Genomic DNA, 18889 nt, shown 5'->3' on the forward strand with positions numbered 1-18889 from the left:
AAGAGCAGGGGGGATATGCTTCAACTGTATAAAACACTAGTTAGGCCTCAGCTAGAGTACTGCAGGCAGTTCTGGTCACCACATTGCAGGAAAGATGTGATTGCACTAGAGAGGGTACAGAGGAGATTTACAAGGATGTTGCCGGGAGTAGAGAATCTTAGCTATGAGGAAAGACTGGATAGGCTGGGTCTGTTTTCCTTGGAACAGAGGAGGCTGATGGGAGACCTTATTGAGGTGTATGAAATTATATGGGGCATAGATAAAGTGGATAGAAAGGACCTATTTCCCTTAGCAGAGGGGTCAAAAACCAGGGGGCACGGATTTAAAGTAACTGGGGGAAGGTTTAGAGGGGATTTGAGGGGAAATTTCTTCACCCAGACAGTTGTGGGTGTCTGGAACTCACTGCCTGAAAGGGTGGTAGAGGCAGGAACCCAAGCCACATTTAAAAAGTATATAGATGTGCACTTGGGATGCTCTAACCTGCAGGGCTACGGAGCAAGAGCTGGGAAGTGGGATTAGGCTGGATAGCTCTTTGTTGGCCGGCGCGGACACAATGGGCCGAAATGGCCTCCTTCCGTGCTGTAACTTTCTATGATTCTATGAAAAAGTACTGGGCAAACTAATGGGGCTAAAGGCCAACAAGTCCCCTGGACCTGATGGCCTGCATCCTAGGGTCTTAAAAGAAGTGGCTGCAGAGATAATGAATGTGTTAGTTGTAATCTACCAAAATTCCCGGGATTCTGGAGAGGTCCCGGCGGATTGGAAAACCGCAAATATAATGCCACTATTCAAGAAAGGAGGGAGACAGAAAGCAGGAAACTATAGGCCAGTAAGCCTAACATCTGTCATTGGGAAAATGCTGGAATCCATTATTAAGGAGGTAATAGCAGGACATTTGGAAAATCATAAGACAATCAAGCAGAGTCAATAGTTTTATGAAAGAGAAATCATGTTTGACAAATTTGCTAGAGTTCTTTGAGGATGTAACAAACAAGGTGGATAAAGGAGAACCAGTAGATGCAGTGTATTTGGATTTCCAGAAGGCATTCGATAAGGTGCCACATAAAAGGTTACTGCACAAGATAAGAGCGCACGGGGTTGGGGGTAATATATTGGCACGGATAGGGGATTGGCTAACTAACAGAAAACAGAGACTCGGGAAAAATGGATCATTTTCCGGTTGGCAATCAGTAACTGGTGGGGTGCCGCAGGGATCAGTGCTGGGGCCTCAACTATTTACAATCTATATTAATGGCTTGGATGAAGGGACTAGATGTACTTTAGCCAAATTTTCTGATGATACAAAGATAGGTGGGTTACCGTTGTGTGGAGGACACAAAGAGCAGGATATTCATTGGGCCGTGGAGGCGGGATTGGAGGCGTGTGGGGGGTTAAAATTGCAAAAACTGGCAGGCGGGCCCAACCCCGCCTCCAAGCAATTTTCATTAATTCGTGTCTAATGGTCCCGTCTCCGTCCCGCCTCCAAGAGGCGGGATAGGCCGTTAAGGCCCTTAACAAGCACTAAATTGCCTTTATAACGCCATTTTGAAAGGCCTTTGCGATTTTAACCCTTTTCCCACGTGAAGCACGCCTGTTCTGAAACACGACGGTGAAACCTGGTAGGAGCACAATTGGATTGCTGACTATCAGCTGCAGGTCAACCATTAAATAAGAGATTAGATCAGCCATCATTTGCAGGTGGCAGGACTTTGTTGTCTCAGGTCTGGGGAACTTTTAGAAGGCATAACCACAGCTGTGGAAGTTTGGAGCCTGACACCCATCTCCAGTGTGACCTCCTGGGAAACCCCTCTCGCCACCTTGACTGAGCGCTTCCTCAACTGAGGCATATACCAGAAGCATGGGAGGCATTTATTTCCTTCCCTTCTGGACATTAGATGAGGACGAAGACCAGCTGCGGCACCAGCAGAACCATGAACAACAGCAGCTCCAACAGCAGCAGCACCAGCAGGAGCGCCAAGCTGCTGCTCACCCACCTGAAGCTGCACAGGCCAGAAGGGGCCAGCGCATGGAAGCCCGTTGGCGCAGGAGATACCCCCCAAACAGGGTCTACAGACACAGGGTGAGCTACTTCAACATGTCTGAGCAGCAGTGCCAAAGGCGGCTCCGACTTTCGCGAGAGGTAGTGGGTGACTTCTGCGCCATGCTGCAACAAGACCTGCAGCCCAGAGGACCAGATGGACAACCCTTACCAGTGGCTGTCAAAGTCACCACCGCACTCAACTTTTTTGCCTCCGGCTCATTCCAGGGATCAGCAGCAGACATCAGCGGCATCTCCTAGGCGGCCGCACACACTTGCATCACGCAGGTAACCGATGCCCTCTTTGCCCTCACGCACAATCACATCCATTTCACCAGGGATCGAGCAAGTGTCACGGCGTGTGCGGTTGGATTAGCTAATCTGGCAGGCTTTCCAAGGGTGCAGGGCGTCATTGACTGCACACATGTGGCCCTTAAGGCACCCCATCGTAATCCAGGTATTTTTGCCAACCGCAATGGCTTCCACTCCATTAACGTTCAGCTGGTGTGTGACCACAAGGAAAGTTTGCATGTTTGTGCCAAACACCCTGGCAATTGCCATGACTCCTTCATACTGCGCCAGTCTAGTGTGCCTCCGCTATTCAGTCCGCCAGACCAACTTAACGGATGGCTATTTGGAGACAAGGGCTATCCCCTGAAGACGTGGCTAATGACACCGTTGAGGAGCCCATCCAACGAAATTGAGGAGAGCTACAACTCCAGCCACATGTCCACCGGAGCCATAATCAAGCAAACCATGCGCTTCAGATGCCTGGATAGATCAGGTGGAGCCCTGCAGTACTCAGCAGCCAGGGTCTCCAGAATCGTCGTGGTTTGCTGTGCACTTCACAACATGGCACAGCATCGTGGCTTGCAGATTCCTGAGGACCAAGTGGCTCCTCACTTGGAGGAGGAGGAGGAGAGCGAAAACGAACATCTTGCAGAGGCCCATCAACCAACGGCAGCAGTACGCGAGAACATAACTGCCCGGGATGCAAGGAATGCACTCATATTGGCCAGATTTGCGTAGCCTAGCCACTCAAGCACTTTTGCCTCGCAGCTTCTTACCTGAGCATCGACAATGGCCAAGAACCAGCTGATTCGTAGCAATTTGACCACCATACTGACAATTGCAAGTAATCCTGAGGGCTCGTCAACAGTCTGCTGCTCCTGCGGCTGTGCAGGGGTTGAGATGCCAATCTCAGTTGGATGTGGACTCTGGTGGGGCTCTGACCGAGGGCTCTGCAGTGGCATGGAAGTGTGAGCACTTGGAGAGGAGCCCCCACTTCCTTGATGTCACCAACTACCCTCTCATGGGTCAGGTCTCCCTCAGCGCTTGCAAGTGGCTTGAGAGCACCTTGCTGCACATCAGGGGGGCCATGGGGACCTGTATCTGCACTGGCAGCCCTACTCAAAAGGACTTCCATGAAGGTCTGGTTTCTCTGTTCAATAGATGACCATCGCTCCTCCAGAGATGTCATTCTATTTTGAACACTCACCATATTTTCTGCACTCTGGCGACTTATCACCTCCATGGAGGTTGCCAAGCTTTCCATGGTGATGCGTTCATGCGCCAATGACTCCACAAAGGCTCTGCTCATGTTCGCTATGGACTCCTCCATTCGCTCCACACTCGCAGCGAAGAGTTTTGGAGACAAAACCCGCCAGAGACTCCTGCATCTGTTCCTGGAGTTCCCGCACCGCTGATCTTCACAGAATCACAGAAACCCCACAGTGCAGATAGAGGCCATTTCGGCCCATCGAGCCTGCACCGACACATATCCCACCCGATCCCCGTAACCCCTACACCAACACATATCCCACCCTATCCCCATATTTAATCCCCCTAACACTAAGGGTCAATTTATCATAGCCAATCAACCTAACCCGCACATCTTTGGACTGTGGGAGGAAACCGGAGCACCCGGAGGAAACCCACGCAAACACGGGGAGAATGTGTAAACTCCACACAGACAGTCACCCGAGGCCGGATTCGAACCCGGGTCTCTGGCGCTGTGAGGCAACAGTGCTAACCACTATGCCACCCAGAGGCAGAGGGTCGACATGCAGCTGAGCCGAGCTGGCAGAGTCCTGCGCCCTCTGACTAGGACTCTCCACTGCTGTCCCTGTCTCCACAATCAGCTGATGCTCACTTGTGAGCTGTGATAAACCAGGTGACAACGCTACTCTATGTTCCGACGGTCCCACCGAGGTGTGAGTGTCTGCACTGGTGCTGAGTGCGCTTAATTCTGCTGACGCTGCGCCCTCAGAGGTTGCAGCTTCCTCTGAGGAGTCTTGATGTTCACACTCCTCCTCCTGGCTAGTGGGGACGGGTGCCGTCGATGGTCCTGTGGGGGAGTAAAGGAAAGAGTCAGAGATGTGATGCCAAGGTTACATGCACATTGCATATTGCAGATGATCATAAGTCCATCTGCTAGAGCTTCAGAATCATTATCAGCGACTCATGCAATGTCAATGAGAGATGGAAAACTATTCTGCCACCAGCTTGCTGTGATGCACCCGTCTGTCCGTCCCCCACTTGCGCATCTTCCTCCACTCCGACTATCTCCAGGACGGCCTCCTCCCAGGAGGTGAGGTGGGCTACTGAGGGTGGCCCTCCTCCTGTCCTCGCTCTTTCTCGCTTATTGTGAGCTCTCTTTTCCTGCAATGAGGGAGACAAGTGGAGGTTGAGTGAGAATGAAGGAGTGAGTGTAGAGAATCCATAGCATAGATACTTAGGAGACAAAGATGGAGTGAGATGGCAAGACCAAGGGCCCTCCCGGTGTGTTGTCAGTTGTTATCATAGCATCACAGTGATAGGGAGTGTGAGGGCTGCATAGTCAAATAGTTAGGTGAATGTGACCATAGAGAGAGAGGGAATGGGTAAGGGTGTATGGATGTCAGTGTCAAGTGGGATGTGGAGGAAGAGATTGCTAAAGCTGAGTGCTGGTGAGGAAATGCAATGGCGATCAGATTGAGGGTGATGGGAAATTCATACTCACTTTTCCAGTGCGCAGAAGGTCATGAAATCTTTTCCTGCACTGAATCCATGTTCTGCGGGTTACCGATAAGGAGCTGACCTCCTTTGCCACTTGCAGCAACGCAGCCTTGGTCTGCTGGGGAGACTTCTTCCTCCCTGAAGAAGGGAAGAGCACCTCTTTATGAGCTCTTGCTCCCTCAACCAGAGCCTGCTGGGCAATGTCATCAAATCTTGGGGCAGACCTAGGTCTTTCACTGGCCATTCTGCCTTCAGGTCTCTGTAGCATTAAAGGCCAAAAGGTTGTCAGCTTGCAGAAGAAGCAAGGCTCGTTGCAGACCTTAAATGCAGCAGCAATGACGTAATCGGAAGTGACTTTCAGACTGGAAAAACTCATTTGCCATGGGTTCCCACACGTTGGAACTCAATTGGACAATTAAGTTAAAATCGCATCAATCTCCCGCATCGATTTAGATTTGTGTGGATAACATGAGATGCGGATTAAACAACCCCAACCCGCCCCTGAATTAAAATCCAGCCCAAAGAGTCTGCAAAGGGATATAGATAGGTTAAGTGAGTGGGCAAAAATTTGGCAGATGGAGTATAATGTGGGAAAATGTGAGGTTATCCACTTTGGAAGGAAGAATGAAAGAGCAAATTATTATTTAAATGGAGGCTGTAGTGTATGTACCTTTAAGAGAGAACTACTTTTACAGCTCCTGTATACTGTAGTACCGGCAGTGACCACACCTGTATATAAGCCCTGAGCAGGCATCTGTACTGATAGTTTTTAGACTACCCTCATCCAGTAAACACCTGTTGATTGTTGATCTGCAGTCTCCGTCTATTTATTGAAGAACACCATATCTTAAGATTCACAGATTTAATAGTGGCGACGAGGTCGATTCGAACCTACCTGCAACTCTGCATTTCCTCCCAAGGATTCGCTCCTGGAGGACAGTGGAAGAAAGTCGAGGCCAGAAGCACGGGCGTCGACCATGAGCAACCACCCAGCCATCCGGCAGAGAGTAAGCATCGCAGGGGAGGCTGTTGAGAGCTGGGCTTGGTTCTCTAGCCACGACGATCCAGCAACAGTCTGGCAACAGGTACAGCGCAGACCCTTCCCAGACAGCGGCGGCTGGAGCCAACCGATGGCACAGAAAAGGCCGAGCAGCGTCGACGGGGTAAGAGAGAGGGTAAAGCGCACAGGGCGCAGCCGGGGGTTGAAGACCGAGCGGCGTCGACGGAAAACAAAAAGAGAAAGAGGGTAAAGCATAGCCGGGGTTCAGGACCGAGCGGCGGCAACGAGAGAGGCGCACAGGAATACGCGCAGAGCGCAGTCAGGGCTCAAGGGCTGAGCAGCATCCGTGGGGGAAGGAAGGAAGTGCAGGAGACGCCATTTGAGCTGCGGAGAAGAAGGGAGAGCGCGGGAGACGCCATTTTTGAAGCCGCAGCGGAGAAGAAGGGCGAGCGCGGGAAGAAAGGGAAGTGCGGGAGATGCCATTTTGAGCCAGCGGAGAAGGGAGAGCGCGGGAGACGCCATTTTAGCCAGTCTAACCACACCCAGGGATGCCGAAGAGTGGCAGTGTCACAGCGTTCGACAATGAAGTCGAAGATTGGGCGACATATGTGGAACGCATTGAGGTGTACTGCAAGGTGAATGAAGTGCCAGATGCCAGGAAAGCACTGGTTTTGTTGAATTCCATGGGTGCAAAAACGTATGGCTTACTGCGAAACCTAATAACCCCAGAGAAGCCAGTGGATAAGGATTTCGAAAACATAGTGGAAATCCTACAGGACCACTTAAACCCCACACCGCTGCTGATAGCAGAAAGATTTAAGTTTCACAAAAGGAACCAGCATAAAGACGAAAGTAATGCTGAGTATTTAACGGAACTGCGCAAGCTATCGAAACACTGCCAGTTTGGAATGGGACTAGCAGATATGTTAAGTGACAAGTTTGTGTGTGGGCTTCAAAGTGAAGGAACCCAGAAACGGCTTCTATCAGAAAAGGATCTTATGCTGGACAAGGCTTTCAGCATGGTAGTATCACACGAAGCAGCCGCACGGGGTGCTGCAGAGATATAACGGAGACCGCAAGAATATGGCACCAATGAAATGTCATATGGAGCAGGGAAGTGTTATCGCTGCGGCAGAACAACACACGACCAGAAGGATTGTTGATTCAAGGACCAAGTGTGCAGACAGTGTGGAAAAACAGGACACATAGCAAGAGTCTGCAGGTCGGGGAAGAAAACCAGCAGCAAGAAATCTCCACAAGAGAAGTACAAAAAGGTACATAAGGTGACGGAGAGTAGTTCAGACGAACAGAAAAGTGATACAGACTCCAGAAGCAAGGAGCTGGGTTGTCTGAAACTACATAATGTAATCAAAATGGAGGATCACCAGACTATCTGGGTCACGCTCAGGATAGACGGAGTCCAAGTGAAAATGGAACTGGACACAGGATCAGCCCTAACAGTCATAAACCGAAGGGACTACAAGCGGCTATTCTCACATATACCCTTGAGAGCTACAGAGATTGTCTTGAAGACGTACACGGGGCAAAAAGTCTACCCCAAAGGAAAAATAAGGGTGAACGTGATATACAACGGCCAGGAAATACCAAAAATGGACCTATATGTCTTGCCAGATGGAGGACCACCACTACTAGGACGTGAATGGATCTGGAAGATACAATTAGATTGGCATTCCATACAGGCACTGACGGTAGAGGCCAAAAAGGATGACGGCGTCACACCTGGACTGTCAAAAATGCTAACTGACGCACAAGAAGTGTTCCAGGAGGGACTCGGAACACTAAAAGGCATAACAGCGATGATTAAAATAGAGGAAAATGCAAGCCCAAAGTTTTTTAAGGCCAGACCGGTGCCTTATGCGATCCGCCCAGCCGTCGAAGCAGAGCTGGAAGGTTTGGAACGTTCAGGAGTACTGTCCAAAGTGGACTGGAGCGAGTGGGCTACACCCATCGTTCCTGTAATGAAGAGGTCGTTGAGTAATACGCCTGGGGAACCAAAGAAGGTTCACATCTGTGGGGACTTTAAGGTGACAGTGAACCCAGTCCTTCACACGGTACAATATCCACTTCTGCGGATTTAAGATATTTTCGCCTCGCTATCCTGGAGGGAAACGCTTCACTAAGATTGATCTGGCCCAGGCGTACCTGCAAATGGAGGTAGAAGAAGCCTCGAAACAATACCTCACGACCAACACTCACAAAGGTCTCTACCAATACAACCGGCTGGTGTTCGGGGTAGCATCGGCTCCGGCTATTTGGCAAAGGGCAATGGATCAAGTCCTGCAAGGGATTCCAGGGACCCAGTGTTATTTGGACGACATCCTCGTCACGGGCAAAAATGACAGTGATCACCTCGCCAACCTGGAGCAGGTGCTCACTAGATTGAAGGAATATGGGCTACGAGCTAATCGCCACAAATGCGAGTTTTTCCAGAAGCAGATCTCATATTGTGGCCACGTTATTGATGAAGAGGGGTTACATAAGTCCCCTGAGAAGATTGAGGCAGTTGTCAAGGCTCCAGCACCGGAAAATGCGTCACAACTGAGGTCGTTCCTCAGGCTGGTGAACTACTACCATAAGTTCTTACCAAATTTGTCGACAGTATTACACCCACTGAACACCCTACTGCAGATGGGGGTACCATGGAAGTGGAATGACGAATGTAAATGAGCTTTCCAGAAGTGCAAAGAATTGATCACATCAAAAGAGGTGTTGGCCCATTTCAACCCAGCACTACCAATTCGGTTGGCGTGTGATGCATCACCCTATGGTATTGGAGCGGTGCTGTCGCACAAATTCCCAGACGGATTGGAGAGGCCAGTAGCCTTTGCGTCTCGGTCACTAACCTCAGCCGAGCGCAACTACGCCCAGATTGACAGGGAGGCCCACAGCCTAGTATGGGGAGTAAAAAAGTTCAACCACTATCTGCACGGGCAGAAGTTCACCTTGCTGACTGACCACCAACCACTTGTCTCCATCTTTAATCCAAAGAAGGGCGTTCCGGTGATGACTGCGCAACGGCTACAAAGATGGTCCCTTTTTCTAGGGGCGAACCAATGTGAAATAGAGTATAAGGGCACGAAACAGCATGGAAACGCTGATGGGCTATCACGCCTGCCACTGCCTACTGCGGAGGAAGCACCAGCAGTGGACCCTGTCGAAATATTTTATTCGTCGATAATTGAACGCTTGCCAGTAACTAACGCGGATATAGAGAAGGAGACCCGAAATGATACGACACTGTCTCGGGTATATGATTTGACGGTGAAGGGATGGCCAACACATGGCGACTCACTGTTGCCAGCATTCTCATCCAGAAGAGAACAGCTGTCAGTATGTCAGGGGACAGTGATGTGTGGATCCCGAGTGGTACTTCCACCCAAGTTAAGGGAGAGAGTGCTCAATGAGCTTCACGAAGGCCATCTGGGAGGGGTGAAAATGAAAAGCCTTGCTAGGGCTTATTTGTGGTAGCTGGGAATCGATCAACAAATCGAGGACCTAACAAAGAGCTGCTCAGGATGCCAGAAGGTCCAAAATGCACCACCACATGCCCCTCTACACCCATGGGAGTGGCCCTCCTCTCCATGGCAACGGGTGCATATTGATTTTGCTGGTCCATTCATGGACTCAATGTTCTTAATAGCAGTGGATGCGCACTCGAAATGGCCTGAGGTGATCAAAATGTCCTCCACCACTACGGAGAAAACGATTGCAGTCCTACGGACCATATTTGCCAGGAACGGCTTGCCAGAGCAGATTTGCTCTGATAACGGACCACAGTTTGTGTCCGAAGAGTTTCGGAAATTTGAGAAGTAATGGGGTAAGGCATTACACATCCGCCCCGTATTATCCAGCCACAAATGGATTGGCTGAGAGGTTCGTACAAACCTTTAAAAAGGCAGTAAGGGCCATGTGCGATGACGACATTCCACTGCAGCATAAGGTGGACAATTTCCTGTTAGCCTACAGAAATGCGACACATGCAGTTACCAACCAGACCCCGGCCATGATGTTCTTTAACCGAAGGTTGAGATCTCGTCTGGATTTGCTCAGACCAAATGTGCGAAGAAATGTTGAGAATAAGCAATTCCAGCACATCAATGAGAAGCCGACAAGGAGCTTCAATGTAGGACAACCAGTCTTGGCCCGCGACTACCGAACAGAGAAATGGCAACCCGGAACGATATGCACACGGCAGGGGCCACTAATGTACACAGTGGATGTCGGGGAGAACATTGTGAGACGCCATGTCGACCAGATCCTAGCGTCACAGGAACGAGTCAACCCCATGTCTAGCGTACCTGGTGATGAACCCGACATCTACCCCAGAAACAGTAGCATCGGAAACTGATGAACTAACCGACGACAGGGGGCCAGAATCGCCTCCGCACCAAGAACAACACACTCAGGAAAGGCGCTATCCAGAAAGGATCAGGAAGCCGCCCCAAAGACTGAATCTATAAATGGACTATTTCAGTTACTGTGCATGTTAAAAGTGTTAACTGTTATTTGAATGTTATGGTACTGTTAATCTAAAAGGGGAGGAATTGTAGTGTATGTACCTTTAAGAGAGAACTACTTTTACAGCTCCTGTATACTGTAGTACCGGCAGTGACCACACCTGTATATAAGCCCTGAGCAGGCATCTGTACTGTTAGTTTTTAGACTACCCTCATCCAGTAAACACCTGTTGATTGTTGATCTGCAGTCTCCATCTATTTATTGAAGAACACCATACCTTAAGATTCACGGATTTAATAGAGACTACAAAATGCTGCAGTCCAAAGTTCTCTGGGGTTACATGAAACACAAAAAGTTAGCATGTAGGTACAGCAAGTAATTAGGAAGGCTAATGGAATGTTGGCCTTTATTGCAAGGAGTATGCAGTATAAAAGTAGGGAAGTTTTGATGCAACTTTACAGGGCGCTGGTGAGACTGCACCTGGAGTACTGTGTAAAGTTTTGGTCTCCATATTTAAGGAAGGATATGGTTGCATTGGAGGCAGTGCAGAGAAGGTTCACTAGGTTGATTCCTGGGATGAAGGGGTTGACGTATGACGAAAGGTTGAGAAGGTTGGGCCTATACTCATTGGAGTTTAGAAGAATGAGAGGGGATCTTATTGAAACATATAAGATTCTGAAGGGGCTTGACAGGGTAGATGCAGAGAGGATGTTTCCCCTTGTGGGGGAATCTGGAACTAGGGGGCATAGTTTCAGAATAAGGGGCACCCTTTTAAATTGAAAATGAGGAGGAATTTCTTCACTCAGAGGGTCGTGAATCTTTGGAATTCTCTTCCCCAGAGAGCTGTGGAGGCTAGGTCATTGATTTATATTTAAGGTGGAGATAGACAGATTTTTGAAAGGTAAGGAAGTCAAGGGTTATGGGGAGTGGGCAGGGAAGTGGAGTTGAGGCCAAGATCAGATCAGCCATGATCTTATTGAATGACGGAGCAGGTCTGAGTGGCCAAATGACCTACTCCTGCTCCTACGTATTATGTTCTTATGTTCTTCTGACTCAGAAGCAAGTGTGCTACCAACTGAAGTCAGAGGGGAGTGGATGGGTGAACTTAGATATAGTTTCAAATCACCCGAGGTTAAGGAGTTACTCAATGATAAGTAAGGAGTGTAGGGAAGAGATTTTGGTGAGGAAATTCATCATGGGGCCTGAGAAGTATGTTAGAAAATAATGTGCTCAAAGGAAGTGAAGGTGTATGGAGAATAGTCAAGCTGGATCTGAAGACAAGAGCCATACCAAGTTGATTGAAGCAGGAAACATGTTACCAGATTGGGTGCCCTCAGATGAGGGAATGAAGTTGCCTTTGCTAAACCAGGTTTCAGCCTAGCCAGCAATTCAATACACTCATCTGGAAAGGAAGAACTTGTACAGTGTCTTTTTAGTGCTTTTCATGACCTTGGGACATCCCAAACGCATCATAGTCAGTAAAGTACTTTTGAAATGTAGTGACTGTTGTAATGTAGGGAAGCTATTGTTTGCAAGGAAGTAGATATCTTTCAGGGTAGCGAGGAAATGATGAATAGCAGGAGGGCAATAGGAATCACAATATTGGCAGACTATTGAACTATTGGGAGAGGCCAGGATCAGGCTCAATTATGGTGGGAGCCACCATAATTAAGCCTGACCTGGCCTCTCACAATGTCCACATGTGTGGCAGGTGAAGTCAGCAGATAGCAATCAGCACCGACAATTATGGCTAATTTTTGCCCTCCCTAGCTCAGACCAATGATTTTTTTATTTGCTCCTGAGATGTGGGCATCGCTGGCAAGGCCAGCATTTATTCCCAATCCCTAATTGTCCTTGAAGGTGCTGGGGAGGGCGCCACCTTGAACCGCTGCAGTCCGTGAGGTGAAAGTACTCCCATGGAGCTGTTAGGATTTTAAACCAGTGACTATGAAGGAATGGCGATATATTTCCAAGTCAGGATGGTTGTAACTTGGAGGGGAACTTGGAGGTGATGGTGTTCCCATGTGCCTGCTGCCCTTGTCCTTCTAGGTGGTAGAGGTTGCCAGTTTGGGAGGTGCTGCCGAAGAAGCCTTGGCGAGTTGCTGCAGTGCATCTTGTAGATGGTACACACCGCAGCCACGGTGCGCCGGTGGTGGAGGGAGTGAATGTTTAAGGTGGTGGATGGGGTGCCGATCAAGCAGGCTGCTTTGTCCTGGATGGTGTCTAGCTTCTTGAGTGTTGTTGGAGCTGCACTCTTCCAGGCAAGTGGAGAGTATTCCATCACACTCCTGACTTGTGCCTTGTAGGTGGAAAGGCTTTGGGGAGTCAGGAGGTGAGACTCTTACCACAGAATACCCAGCCTCTGACCTGCTCTTGTATCCACAGTATTTATGTGGCTGGTCCAGTTAAGTTTATGGTCAATGGTGACCCCAAGAAAGTTGATGGGGGATCCCGCGATGGTAATGTCGTTGAATGTCAAGGGGCGGTGTTTAGACTCGCGTTTGTTGGCACTAATCATTGCCTGGCACTTCTGTGGCGTGAATGTTACTTGCCATTTATCAGCCCAAGCCTCAATGTTGTCCTGGTCTTGCTGCAAGTGAGCATGGACTGCTTCATTATCTGAGGAGTTGCAAAGGCAAATTGATGAAGCAGCTGAAGATGGTTGGGCCTAGGACACTGCCCTGAGGAACTCCTGCAGCGATGTACTGGGGCTCATTTACCCCATGTTTACCCCTCTTCCTTCCACACTCGCATTATTTTCACTCACCCAGCTATTTTTCCCTTCACTTACACCATGTTACCCCTCACCCACTCCATTTTCCCCATAACAGGTTTCCCCCTCACCGAGGCCACACTTCCCAATTGTCCCCTCACTCACGACATCTTTCCGCTCCCCAGCGCCACATTTCTCCAAACATTCCCTCCACAGGGATGGGGAAGAAATGCCAGCATTGGCAGCAATGCCCATATCCCATCAACCAATGAAAAATACTCGGTGTCCCCTTCCAGCCCCCGTGTTTTTTTTCTGGCCTCACTCGCGCCACATTTCCCCTCACCCCTCTGCTTTTCCACCACACATTCACCGTTTCCCCCTCACTCCATATTCACCCATTATCTTTTCCCTCACTCCATATTCTCCCCTCGCCCATTTTCTTTTCTCCAACTCCATATTCTCCCCTCACCCGTTATCTTTTCTCTCACTCCATATTCTCCCCTCGCCCGTTTTTTCTCCAACTCCATATTCTCCCCTCGCCCGTTTTCTTTTCTCCAACTCCATATTCTCCCCTCACCCGTTTTCTTTTCTCCAACTCCATATTCTCCCTTCGCCCGTTTTCTTTTCTCCAATTCCATATTCTCCCCTCGCCCGTTTTCTTTTCTCCAACTCCATATTCTCCCCTCGCCCGTTTTCTTTTCTCCAACTCCATATTCTCCCCTCGCCCGTTATCTTTTCTCTCACTCCATATTCTCCCCTCGCCCGTTATCTTTTCTCTCACTCCATATTCTCCCCTCACCCGTTTTCTTTTCTCCAACTCCATATTCTCCCCTCACCCGTTTTCTTTTCTCCAACTCCATATTCTCCCTTCGCCCGTTTTCTTTTCTCCAATTCCATATTCTCCCCTCGCCCGTTATCTTTTCTCTCACTCCATATTCTCCCCTTGCCCTTTATCTTTTCTCTCACTCCATATTCTCCCCTCGCCCGTTATCTTTTCTCTCACTCACCTGTTTTCCACTCGCGATTGATTTAATTACCAACCACCACCGGTCCACTTGCTGTCTCTATAGCAACGCCCGCGCGGGCCGGGAAAAAGCGGGCCCGGCCAAACCTCGCGAGAAGGGCCCAGAAACCTGACGTTACAATGACTATTTAAGAAGCGGTCAGGAATCCGTTGCTCGGCAGTGTGAGGGTTGGAGGGTTGAATGTGTGCTGGTGGAAGCACATTTAGAGAGGCTGGGAGATGGGTGGAGAAGGCAACTACAGAAGGAGAAGCCGGAATGGTCCTTACTGGTACAATAGCAAAATATTGCGGGCGGATGCCATCCATAAGCTGATACCTCCCAACATTGCAGCACTCCCTCAGCACTGCACTTGAGTGTCAGCCTAGATTTATGTGCTCAAGTTCCATTGAGTGGAACTTGAATTCACAACCTTCGAGACACAGAGGCGAGAATGCTACCCACTGAGCGAAAGCTGAACCAGGTATCAAGAAACAGCTGAGCGCACTGGATACCCTGGCTGTCATGCTGCCCAGGTATTTCCAAAAGCAGGACAAATCCAATCCGGCCAATTACCACCCCATCAGTCTATTCTCAATCATCAGCAAAGTGATGGAAGATGTCGTCGACAGTGCTATCAAACGGCACTTGCTTGCCAATGCTCAGTTTGGGTTCTGCCAGGAACACTTGGCTCCAGACCTCATTACAGCCTTGGTCCAAACATGAATAAAACAGCTGAATTTCAGAGGTGAGAGTGTCTGCCCTTGCCATCAAGGAAGGCAGCATTTGACAGTGTGGCATCAAGCAGCTCCAGTAAAATTGAAGTCAATGGGAATCTGGGGGTAAAACTCTCCATTGGCTGGATTTATACCTAGCACAAAGGAAGGTATTTGTGGTCGTTGGAGGCCAATCATCTCAGCCCCATGACATCACTACAGGAGTTCCTTAGGGCAGTGCTCTAGGCCCAACCATCTTCTGTTGCTTCATCAATGACCTTCCCTCCATCACAGGGTCAGAAATGGGGATGTTCGTTGATGATTGCATTGTGTTCAGTTCCATTCGCAACGCCTCAGCAGTCTATGCCCGCATGTAGTAAGACCTGGACAAAATTCATCCCTCCAAGTCACACACAATCCTGACTTGGAAATATATTGCCATTCCTTCAGCATCGTTGGGTGAAAGTCCTGGAACTCCCTCCGTTACAGCACTATGGGAGTATCTTCACCACGTGGACAGCAGTGATTCATGAAGGCGGTTCACCACCACCTTATGGAGGGCAAATAAATGATGGCCTTTCCCGCGATGCCTACATCCCAGCAATGAATAAAAAAAAAGTTCACACATTGTACTTGAAAGAATGCTACCTTTTACAGTGAGCTAAAATGATTTGGTGCTAATATTCTATTCACATTTGGAATGTGCAAAACATTTGAGGTACTGTTTCCAGAGATGTTTGATTACCTTGATTATTTTCAAACTGAGCCAATGTGTAGTATTTAGACGCTTGGTACACGAATACAATCTTGGGGTGGAGGCAGGGCGGGGGTGCCTGAAATCATGGCCATTGAGGATGAACCTCGAACAAAACCACTGCATCTTCAGACTTGCAACACACCTCCACGCCTTCACCCAGAGAAGGTTTCTCTGGAAGAGGTATTGCAAACCTTTTGTATGCCATTTATTATGGAGGAGGAGCAACAAAGGAGAGGGGACAGCATTGAAAGAGAATGCACCCCACCAGATTGGCCACCTCTGCATAGAATATACAGGCAACATAGGTCATGGGAGGACCTTTGTGAGAAGTGTATTAGAATTGTGTGCTTCAATAAACGAGCAATATATCAGCTCTGCCATCTACTGCATGAAGACCTGCAGCCTCCATAATCTGTCCACATTGGTGTCTGGCATTGAAGGTGATGACTGCACTCAACCTTTATGGCATAGGGTTTCAGTGTAATATCAGCTAGACTGCAGTACAGGCATGCAATTGAAGCACTTTACAGGACAGCAGGGATATTGATCACATTTGTCATCACAGTAAGGGAGTAGCAAGATGTGGCAATCCAGTTTAACAGGGTTGCTGACTTACCCAAGGTCATGGGTATAACTGATGGCACGCAAGTTGCTTTGTAAACTTCTACAGAAAATTATTTCCAGAAGGGCTTCTACACCCTGAATGTGTCACACAATATGCACAACATGTCAGCATGGGATGCTGGAAATTGTCACAATGCATTCATCCTTCCAAATTTCTCCTGATCTCTTCAAAAAAAATTCAATGGATGGCATGTGTGTGACTAAGTCTACCCCCGTGTCCCATGGATAATGACCCCACTAAGAGTGGCCCAAACATCCCCAGAGGTGCTACAATGAGGCACATGCTGCTCCAACAAGATTGGTCATTTCAAGAACCATTGGGGTTTTAAAGGGGCCTCTTTTGCTGCCTAGACTGATTGGTAGGGGCTCTACAGTATCCTCCAGATCGTGTGACATGGCATACTTATAACCTGCTGCATGCTGCACAACTTTGACATGCAAAAAGGTCTGGACTTTGATGTTGCTGCCAGGGTGGTGCCCCTAGCTTTGGAGATCACACTACATGCAGAGCATCACACTGGCCTACAACAAAGGAATTCAAAGTGCATCTCATCACTGAAGTCTCCTGTGTAACAGTTTCCCTTTGACATCAGCACCTTAACTCTTTCTCCACTTTCAAACACAAGAATATTCCCTCCATCCAGTATCCATCCTTCAACATGAGAACACTGTAATGATATCAGCAAATAGTGATGGTATTTGCCTGTTTGATTATGATGCATTACCAGCATGTTTGCCTGATTGATTACTTATGCCTGACCAGCAGAGGGCATGTGAGAGACAAGCAGTTTAGTTTTACTTTCGTTTTAGATGGATCTCAAACATGATGTCTCCTGTAATGCTGTTAACTGAGTTGAACATACTTTAGATAAAAAGTCATTCTCTTTCATGAATGTCTCGTCATTGAACCCACAATACAAATCGATACATGATGTCAGAAGTGATTGAAAGAGATGAAGAGGAAAAATCTGAAGTTAAATCAGCTCTCCACATATTAGCAAACCAAAAGAGAACATTGTTACTTACCATTGGAGAATAGCTAACGAAGTGAAAAAATGGAAGGTTTACACCCACCGGCGAAGCTTCAGTTGACAGGTAATGTGGCTGAAAATTGGAGAAGGTTCAAACAACGTTTGGAGTTGTATTTATCAGCAATCGGAGCTGATGAGAAAAGTGATAAAATGAAAGCGTCAGTGTTCTTACATGTCATGGGTGATGAAGCGCTGGAGGTCTATAATAACTTCACATTCGCTGCTGATGGAGACAAAATGAAGCTAGATAAAATAATGGAACAGTTTGAGGCCTACTGCATACCTAAACATAACGTGACATTTGAGAGGCACAGATTTTTCACATGTGTACAGAAAACAGGAGAGACTATTGATCAGTATGTGACTGAACTGAGAAACCGAAGCAAAACATGTGAATTTGGGGGACTGACAGACTCGCTGATAAAAGACAGACTGGTGTGTGGTATTCCAGATAATGGTCTAAGGGAAAGACTGCTAAGAGAGCAAGATCTAGACCTGGGAAAAGCCATAGCACTGTGTAGGGCTACAGAGACTGTGAAGTCGCAGGCAAAGGAGCTGTTCAGTGACAGTAGCTGCAACGTGGATGCAGTGAGAATGAACGGACACAAACTGTTTAACGAAAAGAGCGCCAATGTGAAAAAAGAGGCGTGGCCAGCGAACAAAAATGAAAGGGACAATCGAAAGTCATGTAGTCGATGCGGTACACAGCATCCACCAAAAAAGTGTCCAGCATATGGTAAAACATGCAATAGTTGCAACAAAAACAACCATTATGCCCGTTGCTGTAAGAACCATGCGCAACAAAGCAAGGTCCATGCAGTAGATGAAAGCGAGATAGAGGAGTTCTATGTAGATGTTGTGTCTGAAAACAAAAAAGAAAAAAGAGACTGGATGTTGACACTAAAAGTGAATGACATACATATTCCATTTAAATTGGATACTGGAGCACAAGTTAATGTGATATCAGAGACTGATTTTAAGAAAATTAGACCCAGACCAAAGATACATGGAATAAAAGTGAAAGTGACAGGATACTCAGGTACTGATATACCAGTGAAAGGAAGATGCATTGTCAAAGTAACACACAAGGACAGAGAGCACACGCTAGCATTAATCGTGGTGCCAAAGGATGTGCAAGCCATACTAGGTTTAAAAGCCTGTGAGAGACTGAACCTGGTAAAGAGAGTCCTCGTTGTGGAAAGCGAAGGAGAGACAGTCTATGATGAACTCATGAAAGAGTACAACGACCTATTTAAGGGTCTAGGCTGCATTCCAGGAGAACACACGATCAGAGTAGATAAAAGTATGCCAACGGTCATACATCCATGCAGAAAAGTTCCGTTTGCTCTTCAAAAGCAACTGAAGGCAGAGTTGGACAGGATGGAAAGCCTGAACGTGATTCAGAAGATAGATGAGCCAACTGAGTGGGTGAGTTCCCTCGTCGTTGTGGACAAAAAGAATGGAAAGCTCAGAATTTGCCTGGATCCAAGAGATCTAAACAGAGCAATAAAGAGAGAGCACTTCAAGCTTCCT

The 18889-nt window shown here is 48.1% G+C and overlaps 1 long non-coding RNA gene across 1 annotated transcript in view; it reads right to left on the reverse strand.

Annotated features, from left to right (window-relative positions):
* LOC147123020 (uncharacterized) overlaps window positions 1–14288 on the reverse strand; it is a 35426-nt gene extending 21138 nt beyond the window's left edge. The window contains exon 1 of the long non-coding RNA XR_015080384.1: window positions 14235–14288. This is a non-coding gene — a long non-coding RNA (uncharacterized LOC147123020). The remainder of the gene's footprint in view (window positions 1–14234) is intronic.
* Window positions 14289–18889: the final 4601 nt, after the last annotated feature.

This window comes from Somniosus microcephalus, chromosome 2 (assembly GCF_052327205.1).
Source record: "Somniosus microcephalus isolate GS21.2 chromosome 2, FLI_Smic_1.0, whole genome shotgun sequence".
NCBI lineage: Eukaryota > Metazoa > Chordata > Chondrichthyes > Squaliformes > Somniosidae > Somniosus > Somniosus microcephalus.